This window comes from Schistocerca cancellata, chromosome 7, assembly GCF_023864275.1.
Source record: "Schistocerca cancellata isolate TAMUIC-IGC-003103 chromosome 7, iqSchCanc2.1, whole genome shotgun sequence".
Taxonomy (NCBI): Eukaryota; Metazoa; Arthropoda; class Insecta; order Orthoptera; family Acrididae; genus Schistocerca; species Schistocerca cancellata.
This window is the reverse complement of record NC_064632.1, coordinates 613,978,282-613,997,068: the sequence shown is the minus strand read 5'-3', so window position 1 is coordinate 613,997,068 and position 18,787 is coordinate 613,978,282.

The window sequence follows — 18,787 nt, the reverse complement described above, 5'->3', positions numbered from 1 at the left end:
TTATTGCATCCGTCGATCCGTCGCAATGGCGAATTAACACAGAAATTGCGTCGCTAGGAAATACTATTGGTTTTATGCCTTCTCTTTCTAAATCAAGGAACTTTTGTATGGCAACGAAAGGATCTTATATTGGGAGGCGAGTATCTCTTTTGTGATGCACTATTCCTTCTTTATTGCATCCGTTGATCCCTCACAATGACGAATTAACACAGAAATTACGTCGCTATGAAATACTATAGGTTCTTCGCCTTCTCTTTCTAAATCAGAGAACGTTTCTATGGTAACGACAGGATCTTATATTGGGAGGCGAGTATCTCTTCCGGATGCACCATTCCTTTTTTGTTTCATCCGTCGATCCCTCACAAAGACGAATTAACACACAAATTGCGTTGCTATGAAATACTATAAGTTCTATGCCTTCTCTTTCTAAATCGAGGAACGTTTCTATGGCAACGACAGGATCTTATATTGGGGGGCGAGTATCTCTTTTCGGATGCACTATTTCTTCTTTATTGCATCTGTCGATCCCTCACAATGAGGAATTACCACACAATTTGTGTCGCTATGAAATACTATAGGCTCTATGCCGTCTCTTCACAAATCGAGGAACGTTTCTATGGCAACGACAGGATCTTATATTGAGAGGCGAGTATCTATTTTCGGATGCTCTATTCCTTCTTTATTGCAACCGTCGATCCCTCAGAATGACGAATTATCACAGAAATTGCGTCGCTATGAAATACTGTAGGTTCTATGCCTTCTCTTTCTAAATCGAAAAACGTTTCTATGGCAACGACAGGATCTTATATTGGGATCAGAGTATCTCTTTTCGATGCACTATTCCTTCTTTATTGCATCCGTCGATCCCTCACAATGCCGAATTAATACTGAAATTGCGTCGCAATGAAGTACTATGGGTTCTATGTCTTTTCTTTCTAAATCGAGGAACGTTTCTATGGCAACGACAGGATCTTATTTTGGGAGGCGAGTATCTATTTTCGGATGCTCTATTCATTCTTTATTGCATCCGTCGATCCCTCACAATGACGAATTAACACAGAAATTGCGTCGCTATGAAATACTATAGGTTCTACGCCTTCTCTTTCTAAATCGGAAAACGTTTCTATGGCAACGACAGGATCTTATATTGGGCGGCGAGTATCTCTTTCCGGATGCACTATTCCTTTTTTATTGCATCCGTCGATCCTCACAAAGACGAATTAACACACAAATTGCGTTGCAATGAAATACTATAGGTTCTATGCGTTCTCTGTCTAAATGGAGGAACGATTCTATGGCAACGACAGTATCTTCTATTGGGAGGCGAGTATCTCTTTTCGGATGCACTATTCCTTCTTTATTGCATCCATCGATCCCTCACAATGACGAATTAACACAGAAATTGCGTCGCTATGATATACTATAGGTTCTATCCCTTCCCTTTCTAAATCGAGGAACGTTTCTATGGCAACGACAGGATCTTTTATTGGGAGGGGTGCATCTATTTTCGGATGCACTATTTCTTCTTTATTGCATCCGTCGACAACTCACAATGTCGAATTAACACAGAAATTGCGTCGTTATGAAATAGTATTGTTTCAATGCCTTCTCTTTCTAAATCGAGGAACGTTTCTATGGCAACGACAGGATCTTCTATTGGGAGGCGAGTATCTCCTTTCCTATGCTCTATTTCTTCTTAATTGCATCTGTCGATCCCTCACAATGACGAATTAACACAGGAATAGCATCGCTATGAAATACTACTGGTTCTATGCCCTCTCATTCTAAATCGACGAACGTTTCCATGGCAACGACAGGATCTTCTATTGGGAAGCGAGTATCTCTTTTCGGATGCCCTATTCCTTCTTTATTGCATCCGTCGATCCCTCACAATGGCGAATTAACACAGAAATTGCGTCGCTAGGAAATACTATTGGTTCTATGCCTTCTCTTTCTAAATCAAGGAACTTTTGTATGGGAACGAAAGGGTCTTATATTGGGAGGCGAGTATCTCTTTTGTGATGCACTATTCCTTCTTTATTGCATCCGTTGATCCCTCACAATGACGAATTAACACAGAAATTACGTCGCTATGAAATACTATAGGGTCTTCGCCTTCTCTTTCTAAATCGGAGAACGTTTCTATGGTAACGACAGGATCTTATATTGGGAGGCGAGTATCTCTTTCCGGATGCACTATTCCTTTTTTATTTCATCCGTCAATCCCCCACAAAGACGAAGTAACACACAAATTGCGTTGCTATGAAATACTATAGATTCTATGCCTTCTCTTTCTAAATCGAGGAACGTTTCTATGGCAATGACAGGAACTTCTATTGGGGGGCGAGTATCTCTTTTCGGATGCACTATTTCTTCTTTATTGCATCCGTCGATCCCTCACAATGAGGAATTACCACACAATTTGTGTCGCTATGAAATACTATAGGCTCTATGCCGTCTCTTCACAAATCGAGGAACGTTTCTATGGCAACGACAGGATCTTATATTGGGAGGCGAGTATCTCTTTTCGGATGCACTATTCCTTCTGTATTGCATCCGTTGATCCCACACAATGACGAATTAACACTCAAATTGCGTCGTTATGAAATACTATTGGTTCTATGCCTTCTCTTTCTAAATCGAGGAATGTTCCTATGGCAACGACAGGATCTTATATTGGGAGGCGAGTATCTCTTTTCCAATGCACTATTACTTCTTTATTGCATCTTTCGATCCCTGACAATGACGAATTAACACAGAAATTGCGTCGCTATGAAATACTATAGGTCCTTTGCATTCTCTTTCTAAATCGAGGAACGTTTCTATTGCAACGACAAGATCTTATATTGAGAGGCGACTATCTCTTTTCGGATGGACTATTCCAACTTTATTGCATCCGTCGAACCCTCACAATGACCAATTAACACAGAAATTGCGTCGCTATGAAATACTATAGGTTCTATGCCTTCTCTTTCTAAATCGAGGAACGTTTCAATGGCAACGACAGGACCTTATGTTGGCAGGTGAGTATCTCTTTTCGGATGCACTATTCCTTCTTTATTGCATCCGTCGATCCCTCACAGTGACGAATTAACACAGAAATTGCCGCGCTATGATATACTATAGATCCTATTCTTTCTCTTTCTAATTCTAGGAACGTTTCAATGGCAGCGAGAGGATCTTTTATTGGGAGGCGAGTATCACTTTTCGGATGCACTATTCCTTCTTCATTGCAACCGTCGATCCCTCAAAATGACGAATTAACACTGAAATTGCATCGCTATGAAATGCTAAAGGTTCTATGCCTTCTCTTTCTATATCGAGGAACGTTTCAATGGCAACGACAGGATATTCTATTGGGAGCCGAGTATCTCTTTTCGGATGCACTATTCCTTCATTATTGCACTCCGTCGATCCCTCACAATGACGATATAACACAGAAATTTCGTCGCTATGAAATACTATAGGTTCTAAGTACTCTCTTTCGAAATCGAGGAACGTTTCTATGGCAACGACAGGATCGTATATTGGGGGGCGAGTATCTCATTTCTGATGCACTATTTCTTCTTTATTGCATGCGTCGATCCCTCTCAATGTCGGATTAAAACAGAAATTACGTCACTATGAAATACTATAGGTTCTATGGCTTCTCTTTCTAAATCGAGGAACGTTCCTATGGTGACGAAAGGATCTTCTATTGGGAGGCGAGCATCTCATTTCGGATGCACTATTTCTTTTTTATTGCATCCGTCGATCCCTCACAATGTTGAATTAACACAGAAATTGCGTCGCTATGAAATACTATTGGTTCTATGCCTTCTCTTTCTAAATCGAGGAACATCTCTATGGCAACGAAAGGATCTTCTATTGGGAGGCGAGTATCTCTTTTCGGATGCACTATTCCTTCTTTATCGCATCCGTCGATCCCTCACAATGACGAATTAACAAAGAAATTGCGTCGCTATGAAATACTATAAGTTCTATGCCTTCTCTTTCTAAATCGTGGAACGTTTCGATGGCAACGACAGGATCGTATATTGGGCTGCGAGTATCTCTTTTCTGATGCACTATTCCTTATTTGTTGCATCCGTCGATCCCTCACAATGATGTATTAACACAGAAATTACTTCCCTATGAAATACTATAGGTCCTATGCCTTCTCTTTCTAAATCGAGGAACGTTTCTATGGCAACGACAGGATCTTACATTGGGAGGCGAGTATCTCATTTCGGATGTACTATTCCTTCTTTATTGCGTCCCTCGATCCCTCACAATGACGAATTAACACAAAAATTGGGTCGCTATGAAATACCATATGTTCTATGCCTTCTCTTTCTAAATCGAGGAACGTTTCTATGGCAACGACAGGATCTTCTATTGGGAGGCGAGTATCTCTTTTCGGATGCACTATTCCTTCTTTATTGCAATCGTCGATCCCTCACAATGACGAATGAACACAGAATTTGCGTCGCTATGAAATACTATCGGTTCTATGCCTTCTCTTCCCACATCGAGGAACGTTTGTATTGCAACGACAGGATCTTCTATTGGGAAACGAGTATCTGTTTTCAAATGCACTATTCCTTCTTTATTTCATCCGTCGATCCCTCACAATGACGAATTAACACAGGAATAGCGTCGCTATGTAATACTATAGTTTCTATGCCTTCTCTTTCTAAATCGGAGGACGTTTCTATGGCAACGACAGGATCTAATATTGGGAGGCGAGTATCTCTTCTCGGATGCACTATTCCTTCTTTATTGCATCCGTCGATCCTTCACAATGATGAATTAACACAGAAATTGCGTCGCTATGAAATACTATAGATTCTATGCCTTCTCTTTCTAAATCGAGGAACGTTTTTATGGCAAATACAGGGTTTTATTTTGGGAAGCGAATATCTCTTTTCGGGTGAACTATTCCTTCTTTATTGCATACGTCGATCCCTCACAATGATGAATAAACACAGAAATTGCGTTGCTATGAAATACTATAGGTTCTAAGTATTCTCTTTCGAAACCAAGGAACGTTTCTATGGCAACGACAAGATGTTCTATTGGGAGCCGAGTATCTCTTTTCGGATGCACTATTCCTTCATTATTGCATCCGTCGATCCCTCACAATGACGATTTAACACAGTAATTGCGTCGCTATGATCTACTATGTGTTCTATGCCTTCTCTTTCTAAATCGAAGAACGTTTCTATGGCAACGACAGGATGTTATATTGGGAGGCGTGTATCTCATTTCGGATGCACTATTCCTTCTCTATGGCGTCCCTCGATCCCTCACAAAGACGAATTAACACAGAAATTGCGTTGCTATGATACACTATAGGTTCTCTGCCTTCTCTTTCTAAATCGAGGAACGTTACTATGGCAACGACAGGATCTTATATTATGAGGCGAGTATCTCTTTTCGGATGCACTATTCCTACCTAATTGCATCTGTCGATCCCTCACAATGACGAATTAACACAGAAATTGCGTTGCTATGAAATACTATAGTTTCTATGCCTTCTCTTTCTAAGTCGAGGAACGTTTCTATGGAAACGATAGGATCTTCTATTGGGAGGCGCGTGTCACTTTTCGGAAGCACAATCCCTTCTTTATTGCATCCGTCGATCAATCACAATGACGAATTAACACAGAAATTGCGTCGCTATGAAATACTATAGGTTCTAAGACTTCTCCTTCTAAATCGAGTAACCTTTCTATGGCAACGAAAGGATCTTCTATTGTGAGCCGAGTATCTCTCTTCGGATGCACTATTCCTTCTTTATTGCATCCGTCGATCCCTCACAATGACGAATTAACACAGAAATTGCGTCGCTATGAAATACTATATGTTGTATGACTTCTCTTTCTAAATCGATTATTGTTTCTATGGTAACGACAGGATCTTATATTGGGAGGGGAGTATCTCTTTTCGGATGCATTATTACTTCTTTATTGCATCCGTCGATCCCTCACAATGACGAATTAACACAGAAATTGTGTCGCTATGAAATACTATAGGTTCTATTCCTTCTGTTTCTAAATCGAGGACCTTTCCATGGCACCGACAGGATCCTATATTGGGAGGCGAGTATCTCCTTTTGGATGTACTATTCCTTCTTTATTGCATCCGTCGATCCCTCACAATGACGTATTAACACAGAACATTCGTCGCTATGATATACTATAGGTTCTATGCCTTCTCTTTCTAAATCGAAGAACGTTTCTATGGCAACGACAGGATCTTATATTGGGAGGCGAGCATCTCTTTTCAGATGCACTATTTGTTCTTTATTGCATCAGTCGATCCTTCACAATGTTGAATTAACACAGAAATTGCATCGCTATGAAATGCTATAGGTTCTATGCCTTCTCTTTCTATATCGAGGAACGTTTCTATGGCAACGACAGGATATTCTATTGGGAGGCGAGTATCTCTTTTCGGATGCAGTATTCCTTCTTTATTGCATCCGTCGATCCCTCACAATGATGTATAAAGACAGAAATTGCGTCGGTATGAAATACTTAAGGTTCTAAGTATTCTCTTTCGAAATCAAGGGACGTTTCTATGGCAACGACAGGATGTTCTATTGGGAGGCGAGCATCTCTTCTCAGATGCACTATTTGTTCTTTATTGCATCCGTCGATCCTTCACAATGTTGAATTAACACAGAAATTGCATCGCTATGATATACTATAGTTTCTATGTCATCTTTTTCTAAATCGAGGAACGTTTCTGTGGCAACGACAGGATCTTATATTGGGAGGCGAGTATCTCTTTTCTGATGCACTATTCCTTCTTTATTGCATCCGTCGATCCCTCACAATGACGAATTAACACTGAAATTGTGTCGCTATGAAATACTATAGGTTCTATTCCTTCTGTTTCTAACTCGAGGACCTTTCCATGGCACCGACAGGATCTTATATTGGGAAGCGAGTATCTCCATTCGGATGCACTATTCCTTCTTTATTGCATCCGTCGATCCCTCACAATGACGTATTAACACAGAAATTGAGTCGCTATGAAATACTATAGGTTCTATGCCTTCTCTTTCTAAATCGAGGAACGTTTCTATGGCAACGACAGGATCGTATATTGGGGGGCGAGTATCTCTTTTCTGATGCACTATTCCTTCTTTATTGCATCCGTCGATCCTTCACAATGACGAATTAACACAGTAATTACTTCCCTATGAAATACTATAGGTTCTATGCATTCTGTTTCTAAATCGAGGAACGTTTCTATGGCAACGACAGGATCTTATATTGGGAGGCGAGTATCTCACTTCAGGTGCACTATTCCTTCTCTATTTCGTCCCTCGATCCCTCACAATGACGAATTAACACAGAAATTGCGTCGCTATGATACACTATAGGTTCTCAGCCTTCTCTTCCTAAATCGAGAAACGTTACTATGGCAACGACAGGATCTTATATTATGAGGCGAGTATCTCTTTTCGGATGCATAATTCCTTCTTTATTGCATCCGACGATCCCTCACAATGATGAATTAACCCAGAAATTGCGTCGCCATGAAATACCATAGCTTCTATGCCTTCTCTTTCTAAATCGAGGAACGTTTCTATGGCAACGTCAGGATCTTATATTTGGAGGCGAGTATCTCTTTTCGGATGCACTATTCCTTTATTATTGCATCCATCGATCCCTCACAATGACGAATTAACACAGGAATTGTGTCGCTATGAAATACCATAGGTTGTATGCCTTCTCTTCCCACATCGAGGAACGTTTGTATGGCAACGACAGGATCTTCTATTGGGAGGCGACTATCTCTTTTCGGATGCACTATTCCTTCTTTATTGCATCCGTCGTTCCCTCACAATGACGAATTAACACAGAAATAGCGTCGCTGTGTAATCCTATACTTTCTATGCCTTCTCTTTCTAAATCGGAGGAGGTTTCTATGGCAACGACATGATTAAATATTGTGAGGCGTGTATCTCTTTTCGGATGCATTATTCCTTCTTTATAGCATCCGTCGATCCCTCACTATGACGAATTAACACAGGAATTGGGTCGCTAAGAAATACCATAGGTTCTATGCCTTCTCTTTCAAAATCGAGGAACGTTTCTATGGCAACGACAGGATCTTCTATTGGGAGGCGAGTATAGCTTTTCGGATGCACTATTCCTTCTTTATTGCATCCGTCGATCCCTCACAATGACGAATTAACACAGAAATTGCGTCGCTATGAAATACTATAGGTTCTATGCCTTCTTTTTCTAAATCGAGGAACGTTTCAATGGCAACGACAGCATCTTATATTGGTGGGCGAGTATCTCCTTTCCAATCCACTATTCCTTCTTTATTGTATCCGTCGATCCCTCACAATGACGAATTAACACAGAAATTGCGTCGATATGTAATACTACTGGTTCTATTCCTTCTCTTTCTAAATCGAGGAACGTTTCTATGGAAACTACAGGATCTTCTATTGGGAGGTGAGTATGTCTTTTTGGATGCACTATTCCTTCTTTAGTGCATCCGTCGATCCCTCACAATAACGAACTAACACAGAAATTGCGTCGCTATGAAATACAATAGGTTCTATGCCTTCTCTTTCTAAAACGAGGAACGTTTCTATGGCAACGACAGGATATTATATTGGGAGGCGATTACCTCTCTTCGAATGCACGATTCCTTCTTTATTGCATCCGTCGATCCCTCAAAATGATGAATTAACACAGAAATTGCGTCGCTATGAAATACTATAGATTCTATGCCTACTCTTTCTAAATCAAGGATCGTTTTTATGGTAACGACAGGTTTTTATTTAGGGAAGCGAGTATCTCCTTTCGGATGCACTATTCCTTCTTTATTGCATCCGTCGATCAATGACAGTGAAGAATTAACACAGAAATCGCTTCGCTATGAAATATTATAGGTTCTATGACTTCTCTTTCTAAAACGAGGAACGTTTCTATGGCAACGACAGGATCGTATATTGGGGGACGAGTATCACTTTTCTGATGCAGTATTCCTTCTTTATTGCATCCGTCAATCCCTCACAATGACGAATTAACACAGAAATTACTTCCCTGTGTAATACTATAGGTCCAATGCCTTCTGTTTCTAAATCGAGGAACGTTTCTATGGCAACGACAGGATCTTATATTGGGAGGCGTGTATCTCTATTCGGATGCACTATTCCTTTATTATTGCATCCATCGATCCGTCACATGCCGAATTAATACTGGAATTGTGTCGCTATGAAATACCATAGGTTCTATGCCTTCTCTTTCTAAATCGAGGAACGTTTCTATGGCAACGACAGGATCTTCTATTGGGAGGCGAGTATCTCTTTTCGGATGCACTATTCCTTCTTTATTGCATCCGTCGATCCCTCACAATGACGAATGAACACAGAATTTGCGTCGCTATGAAATACTATAGGTTCTATGCCTTCTCTTCCCACATCGAGGAACGTTTGTATGGCAACGACAGGATCTTCTATTGGGAGGCGACTATCTCTTTTTGGATGCACTATTCCTTCTTTATTGCATCCGTCGTTCCCTCACAATGACGAATTAACACAGAAATAGCGTCGCTATGTAATACTATAGTTTCTATGCCTTCTCTTTCTAAATCGGAGGACGTTTCTATGGCAACGGCAGGATTAAATATTGGGAGGCGAGTATCTCTTTTCGGATGCACTATTCCATCTTTATTGCATTCGTCGATCCCTCACTATGACGAATTAACACAGAAATTGTGTTGCTATGAAATACCATAGGTTCTAAGCCTTCTCTTTCTAAATTGAGAAACGTTTCTATGACAACGAGAGGATCTTCTATTGGGTGGCGAGTATATCTCTTCGGATGCACTATTCCTTCTTTATTGTATCCGTCGATCCTTCACAATGTCGAATTAACACAGAAATTGCGTCGCTATGAAATCGAGGAACGTTTCTATGGCAACGAAAGGATTTTATATTGGGAGGCGAATATCTCTTTTCGGATTCACTATTCCTTCCTTATTGCATCCGGCGATCAATTACAATGAAGATTTAACACAGATATTGCGTCGCTATGAAATACTATGGGTCTATGCCTTCTCTTTCTATATCGAGGAATGTTTCTATGGCAAGGACAGGATCTTATATTGGGAGGCGAGTATCTCTTTTTGGTTGCACTATACCTTCTTAATTGGATCCGTCGATCCCTCACAATGACGAATTAACACAGAAATTGCTTGGCTCTGAAATACTATAGGCTCTATAACTTGTCTCCCTGATTCGAGGACCGTTTCTATGGCAACGACAGGATCTTCTATTGGGAGCCGATTACCTCTTTTCGGATGCACTATTCCTTCTCAATTGCATCCGTCGATCCCTCACAATGACGAATTAACACAAAAATTATGTTGCTATGAAATACTATAGTTTCTATGCTTTCTCTTTCTAAATCGAGGAACGTTTCAATGGCAAGGACTGGACCTTCAATTGGGAGGCGAGTATCTATTTTTGGTTGCACTATTCCTTCTTAATTGCATCCATCGATCCCACACAATGACGAATTAACACAGTAATTGCTTGGCTCTGAAATACTATAGTTTCTATGCATTCTCACTCTAAATCGAGGAACGATTCTATGGCAACGACAGGATCTTCTATTGGGATGCGAGTATCTCTTTTCGGATGCACTACTCCTTCTTTATTGCATCCGTCTATCCCTCACAATGATGAATAAACACAGAAATTGCGTCGCTATGAAATACTATAGGTTCTAAGTATTCTCTTTCGAAATCAAGGAACGTTTCTATGTCAACGACAGGATGTTCCATTGGGAGGCGAGCAACTCTTTTCGGATGCACTATTTCTTCTTTATTGCATCCGTCGATCCCTCACAATGTTGAATTAACACAGAAATTGCGTCCCTATGAAATACTATAGGTTCTATGTCATCTCTTTCTAAATCCAGGAACGTTTCTATGGCAACGACAGGATCTTATATTCGGAGGCTAGTGTTTCTTTTCTGATGCAGTATTCCTTCTTTATTGCATCCGTCGATCCCTCACAATGACGAATTAACACAGAAATAACGTCACTATGAAGTACTATAGGTTCTTTGCCTTCTCTTTCTAAATCGAGGAACGTTTCTATGGCAACGACAGGATCTTCTATTGGGAGGCGCGTATCTCTTTTCGGAAGCACAATCCCTTCTTTATTGCATCCGTCGATCCCTCACAATGATGAATTAACACAGAAATTGCGTCACTATGAAATACTATAGGTTCTAAGACTACTCCTTCTAAATCGAATTTTGTTTCTATGGCAACGACAGGATCTTTTATTGGGAGGGGAGTATCTCCTTTCGGATGCACTACTCCTTCTTTATTGCATCTGTCTATCCCTCACAATGACGAATTATCACAGAAATTGCGTCGCTATGAAATACTATGGGTTCTATGCATTCTCTTTCTAAATCGAGGTACGTTTCTGTGGCAACGACAGCATCTTATATTGGGAGGCGACTATCTCTAATCGGATGTTGTATTCCTTGTTTATTGGACCCGTCGATCGCTCACAATGACGAAGTAACTCAGTAATTGCGTCGCTATGTAATACTATGGACTCTATGCCTTCTCTTTCTAAGTCGAGGAACGTTTCTATGGCAACGAAAGGATTTTATATTGGGAGGAGAATATCTCTTTTCGGATGCACTATTCCTTCTTTATTGCATCCGTCGATGAATCACAATGAAGAATTAACACAGATATTGCGTCGCTATGAATTACTATTGGTTCTATGCCTTCTCTTTCTATATCGAGGAACGTTTCTATGGCAAGGACAGGATCTAATATTGGGAGGCGAGTATCTCTTTTTGTTTGCACTATACCTTCTTAATTGCATCCGTCGATCCAACACAATGACGAATTAACACAGCAATTGCGTCGCTATGAAGTACTATAGTTTCCAATACTTCTCATTCTAAATCGAGGAATGTTTCTATGGCAACGACAGGATCTTCTATTGGGAGCCGAGTATCTCTTTTCGGATGCAGTATTTCTTCTTTATTGCATCCGTCGATTCCTTACAATGGCGATTTAACACAGAAATTGCGTCGCTATGATATACTATGGGTTCTATGCCTCCTCATTCTAAATCGAAGAACGTCTCTATGGCAACGACAGGATCTTATATTGGGAGGCGAGTAACTCTTTTCGGATGCCTTATTCCTTCTTTATTGCATCCGTCGATCCCTCACAAACACGAATTAACATAGAAATTGCGTCGCTATGAAATACTGTTGGTCCTACGCCTTCTCTTTCTAATCGAGGAACTTTTCTATGGCAACGACAGGATCTTATATTAGGAGGCGAGTATCTCTTTTCGGATGCACTATTCCTTCTTTATTGCATCCGTCGATCCAACACAATGACGAATTAACACAGCAATTGCATCGCTATGAAGTACTATAGTTTCCAATACTTCTCATTCTAAATCGAGGAATGTTTCTATGGCAACGACAGGATCTTCTATTGGGAGGCGAGTATCTCTTTTCGAATGCACTATTCCTTTATTATTGCATCCGTCGATACCTCTTAATGACGAATTAACACAGAAATTGTGTCGCTATGAAATATTATAGGTTCGATGACTTCTGTTTCTAAATCGTGGAATGTTTCTATGGCAACGACAGGATCTTCTATTGGGAGGCGTGTATCTCTTTTAGGATGCACTATTCCTTCATTATTGCATTCGTCGATACCTCACACTGACGAATTAACATAGAAATTGCGTCGCTATGATATACTATAGGTCCTATGCCTTCTCTTTATAAAATAAATAAAATAAAAATTATTATTTAAATATTAATTTTTCTATCTGTATGATGGTGATTGTGATTGTAATTGTAATTAATATTACCTTATCTGGAACGTGGACGTTTAATTATTCGGTATCAGACGCTTGACAATGGCTTTCTCGTAATGGCAATGTTACTCGTAGTTGACCGTGAAATAAAACTGAAATAATCGGACTTCGTAAATAAATCGTTTCCAACGACTGCTGCGGTAGGTGCGGACTCATAATCTAAATCTCAATATTTCAATAATTTGCCAGCCATGCCAATACGTCGTATAGAGGTGATTGTCTACTAAACATAAAAAGTTACACAGTTAGTTAAATCAGATATATTCAATGAATAAGCCTACAGTTCATAATGCTACTTACTTTTATAAATACAAATTCTTTACAGAATCGAGTGCCTAGTCTGGTTGCAACTCGCAGTATTCTTCTATAACACGAAATATAGCGGTGTGCCAGACAATAGAATAAAATACGTGCTTCTCGCACCACTTCTACCAGAGCTCTCTCGTTTCTTAATCAAACATAAGAGTAACGTAATTGTGCTTTTGTTTTATCAGCGACACAGCGCTGCAGTTGTGTGCCATAGGCTTTATTTATTTGTCACTGATTATTTATTTAATTAATATTTCGCGTTTCCGAGGAAACTCACGCTCGGCATGCAAATGTGCCTTTATATTGCCCCCTGAATTGCGAGGTGAAAGGACACACCTGCAGGCGAGCAATTCACCTAAAGGCACAAGAAAATCTAAGATATCTACAACTATTTACATGACCTACATTATACACATTATATACAAAATTTGAATGACGCGGGTGCGCCGTAAAAGTTCTTATGTTGGCAGATAGAGTGCGCGCATGCGCAGAAGCGTCTGTGTGACTCCGGCACTGCCGTTATATCGTACAGTTAGATCACGCGGCACAGTACTGCAGTTCATATTGTTCGTGTGTGCGCGTTTCTCAGTCGTTGCACAAAGAAAATATTCAACCAAGATTACATATGAAGACTACATTCTATGACAGGTAACTTAGTTTTAAATTTACAATATTTGTTATAACACAATACAACTTAGATTGTTGAATGTTCTTAGTTACATAGTATTGTTTTAAAATACTTCAAAGAAAAATGTCCATATGTTTCAGGTGCGTTGACCTATACACATCGTGTCGTTATTACAGTTCATATTCATCTGCTGCACAATAATTTTTTTTTTTTTACAGGTTAGTATCGTCGTGGTAAAGTTTTTTTGATCACAGTAACATCGTTGTATAACAACGTGATTAATACATAAGCGTGTCCATTTCCCATTTCCATTATAGTCGTTGTGATGCAGTTCGTTGTGACTAAAGGCATTGCTCATTACAGATCAGACGTGACCCGTCGAGTAATTGGTCCACGTGCAGTTCGTTTTTTTTTTTTTTTATTCCGTGGAAGCTTGGTTGCAGAACCTCGGACGGCACATAGCTGGCGTCGATCCTTGGACAGTCCAGGTAAGAGTGTCCATCACATTTCGAGAACATTTCATTCCCTGAAGTTCCAACCAAAATTCTTCCACCCGTCGTGTTGTTTTCTGGACAGGCACTTTGTGTCCATTTAATCCAGTTAACATCTTGAAGTTAGGTACTGTAGTAATGTCACTAGACGATGCACGAATTATGCACTTCACATTTTCAGTTTTTTTTTTTTTGCTGAATATAGCTCACCTAAATGTTCGTAGTTATTAATCAAAGAAATCATTCATCGCGTTTACATAGATACGCTGCATAATGAATGGTATTAACCGTTTCTTTCACATAGGTTTCTGCGTAGTTGCAGAGTTAGTAATGTTCGTTAATGTCCGTGAACAGAGGTTCACTATGCAATGTCTTTTTGGCACTCGTTTTGTTCAAATTTTTTTACATAGCAACAGTTACATGATACATCAGTTAAAAAAAAAAAAGTAATTATCCGTACACACGTCACATATTTTCTTAGCATAAACATAATACAGTTGCACATAAACATGTTTGCATCATCATTACATAGCTATAGGTTATTACATTGTGTCACGTGATGTCATCTGAAATTAAGATAGGTTAGACACAACATTCATTACATCAGTAGGCAAGACCAGGCGTTTTCACTACTCAATAAATATTCAAAATAGTAAGATAGAGAAAATGTTCGATTCCTCGCGTTTTGTGCGTGTGTGTAGAGTGTCTGTGTGGCCTTGACTACTGATAGATGCTTTTCGTGTTGAGAGATGTGCGTCTAATCTATTTCTCAAAGTAAAAGATCGCTTCATGGATGACGTCTGTCGGTTCATCAGGTGTCATACCAAGTCAGTGGTACCTACAATAACAAATGTTCCGTGAAAAATTAATATATCATTCACTGCTACGTAATCACAAATTTTATTTTGATATTCCGTCTTCCAGGTGGTGGCGCACGCTGAAAGAAGAGTTCTTCTGCCTTCAACTGCGACTCTGGAACCGCTGAAAAGAAGATTTCTACACTACTTATTATCTGTGTTGTAACAACAGAGTTTTTCGAATTGCTTAGCAATATTTTGATGGGTATGACTTTGACATTATTCAGCATGAAATGCTCTAAGATCTCGGTGTGCGTATTTTTCTAAAATTCTTTGAAGTGTGCCAACGTGTTCCTTCCAAGACTGTGTAGCTATCAGTATATCATCTACATAGTGTGTGACTGTCTCAACTAAATCGTCGCCAAACACGGTATCCAGGGCTGTAATGAATACCCCAGAGCTGACATTCAGTCCGAAAGGTAGAACACAAAACTGATAGGTTCGCCCCCCGAACATAAATGCAGTATATTTCCGTGAATCAGGAGTGATACCCACCTGCCAAAACGAATTAGCGAGATCTATTGTGGAAAAATATTTTGCATCTAGAAATTTCTGTAATTGCTCTTCTAAATTTTCGGGTTTTGTGTGAACCGGTAAAATTATTTCATTAATTGCTCGTGCGTCTAACACTAACCTAATGCTTCCATTTGATTTTTTGACAACAAGTAGAGGACTACAATAAGGTGAGGTGGATGGTTCAATGACCTTCCAGTCTAACATTTGTTTTAATTCTTGCCACACAGCAGGTCGTTGAGATAACGGTACGTTATATGTCTTGTGGTAGAAGATTTTGTGAGGCTTAACTTCAATCTTGTACACATACGTGTTGATAACACCTAATCGTTTGGTAAAAACTTGTAAATATTTGGATAACACTTCCTGTAGTTTTATACGTTCATGTACACTGAGAGCTGTAGCTTCACTTATCTTATGATCAAGCAATGTTTTCAAGTCCATTAGCTCTGTGTTAGATGAGGGTGTTTGCATATCTTGAATGTCATTGTCAAGTACTAACTGAACCTTGTACCCTGTACAGTGTTTGTCATGCTTTAGAGTTCTCCTGTCCAAATCAATAATAATTACACTGCCTTTATCATTTAAAATACATTTACCTTTGGAGAAGTCTATAATAGAGTCCTTCTCGCTCATAATATCTATTCCAAATACGCAATTTGTCACAAGGTTTTGTACAACCAGGAATGGCCATTGTACGGTTCCATTACCTATTTTAATGTTTACAAAAACTTGCTTCGTAACCCTACATGACTTATTACCTAGTGCAGTAGTTATTTTACAGTTTTGGGCAGGAAACTCAGGCACAGGTTCCAATTCACACATCTTTTTATAGAAATTAAAAGACAAAACGCTCACAGCTGCACCTGTATCTAGGATAATAGTAGTTGGAATCCCACCTACTACACCAGTAGTAGATGCTAAAACAATTTCATTTGTGTTTGAACGACATTGTGTACTGTCTTGTAAAAGTTCATCTGATATATTGTTATTGTAGTTGTATCTTATAAATAAAACAGGTAGTTTTTGTTTAGTATTATTAGGCATATCAATATTTTGTTGTTCAATTGTGGTGTCAAATAACTGATTAACATTGCAGTCGCCCCGCAAGAATTCTTCAGCCACGACCTGGGGCATAGAAGTGACTGTTTCTAGTTTGTTGGATTAGCATTTGTACTAGGTACTGACACAGATTGAGGTTGTGCATCAGGTGTCATTTCTATTATCTTCACATTCGGATATTGCCTATTATGATCTCCAAACTTTTGAGGTTGTTGTTGCTGTTGCGCATTATAACTTACCTGTCGGTCGTAAGGTATGCTCCAATTTTGTCCTGGTGGCTGCTGTGGTAAAGCAGAGTTTGAATGGAAGTACTGATCGTTACGAGTCCAACCTTGATGCTGTCTTGGCTCGTGGTTATTATTATTTCTATTTCTGTTTGTGTTTTTGTTGTTGCCTTTGTATCCATTGTTACCGTTGTAGTTATTACCGCGGTGCCTTTTGTATGGATTGCCGCATGAAGTGTTATTACTGTTGTAACTATTGTTTGTATTGGAATACGCGTGTTGATTTTGATTTTCGTATTGAAACGGCATGTGAGTTTGCTGTTTTTGCTGTACCGCGTATCCAACTGTGGGCGCGCCAGAATTGAGTTGGCAAGCCTGCATGTTTTGCATACCACTAGTGTAAACATTGTGGCTGCTGTTTTGCCGCGCGAAGCGCTGATCTTCAAGTAACATGTCAACCGAATCTAAGGCTGTTAAAAAATAATCTGAATCGCCATCCGGGATATGTAGGAGTTTTTCTTTAATGTTGAAAGGCAATTTGGCCTTCAACGCACGGAGTATATCACGCGTTGCGACTGGTTCGTCTAAAAAGTGTCCCATGTTCAAGTATTTTTCAAAATATCTGCGTAAGTTGCCATTTTTACTGTTAAAAATTTCAGGTTCTAAAATTTGTCTTCTGAGTCGCTCCTGGACGGATTGCGACCAGAATTTGTTCAGAAAAGCACGCTCAAACTCACTGTACGTGGTACATACGTCAGCTTGACTGTATGCCCAGACAGCTGCATCGCCTTGGATGTAACCGACAATATATGAAATCTTTTTCCGGTCACTCCAAGTGCGTGGAAATGCGTTACTAAAAGATTTAAGAAAAATCACCGGATGAATGGTTCGTTTTTCTGGGATAAAAATCTGAAATTGCCTGTGTTTCATTAAGCTTTCTTCTTCCTTCGTATTGTGATATGGATTTATTCCACTGTAATTACTGGTATGTTCAGCTGGCGAGTAATTACGATAATGTTGCTGTGGTTTACCATGATAATAGCTTGTGTTTGTGTTTGTACATCGTGGTATGTGTTGTAGTCGTGGTGTGTTTTGTTCTTGTGTGTTTGTCGTGTGCGGTATGTGTGTGTCATACTCGAATGTATATTGGTTCCTGAACTGTGCGTTTTCACTGATATTTTCGTTACATTCAGACTGTGGTCGATCGGTGAATTGTCTCATGGGTGCAGTGACGGATTGTACTGCGTCACTGATCAGCTGTTTGTTATTAGTAATGTATTGCGCTACGGAGTCGTGCACAATTGTTGGTAAATTTTCACGTAAGCATCTATCAAAATGTTTGTCTTTGTTCACTACCCAATCATGAAATTCTTTATTAATATTTTGAAAATGAGCTGTGGCATCAGATTGTAAGATGTCAGTCAGGTGTTGTTCAACATTGTCAAATTTATTCTGTACGTCAGTAATTCGTTTTTCAAGGTTGTCATGTACTGAAGGATATGTTTGAATTTGTTCAGTAAGAACTTCACACGTGACATTAAGGTTTTTTACTTGTGTCTGTAAAAGTGCTACGTCAGTTGTAGTCTTTTCTTGTCTCGTATTAAGCTGGGAAAATTTAGTACTGAGTTCAGTCATCTGTTTGGTCAGTGTGGCCTCTATAAGTTCCACACGTTTACATAAAGTGTCATTACCTGTCTTGAGTGCTATGAGGTCAGATTTAATTGCGTCATTTTGTGTCTGTAAGGTTGCCATGTTTTCGGCGTTTTGTTTCATTAGCATTTGTAACATGTCGGCAATGTTTACTGTTT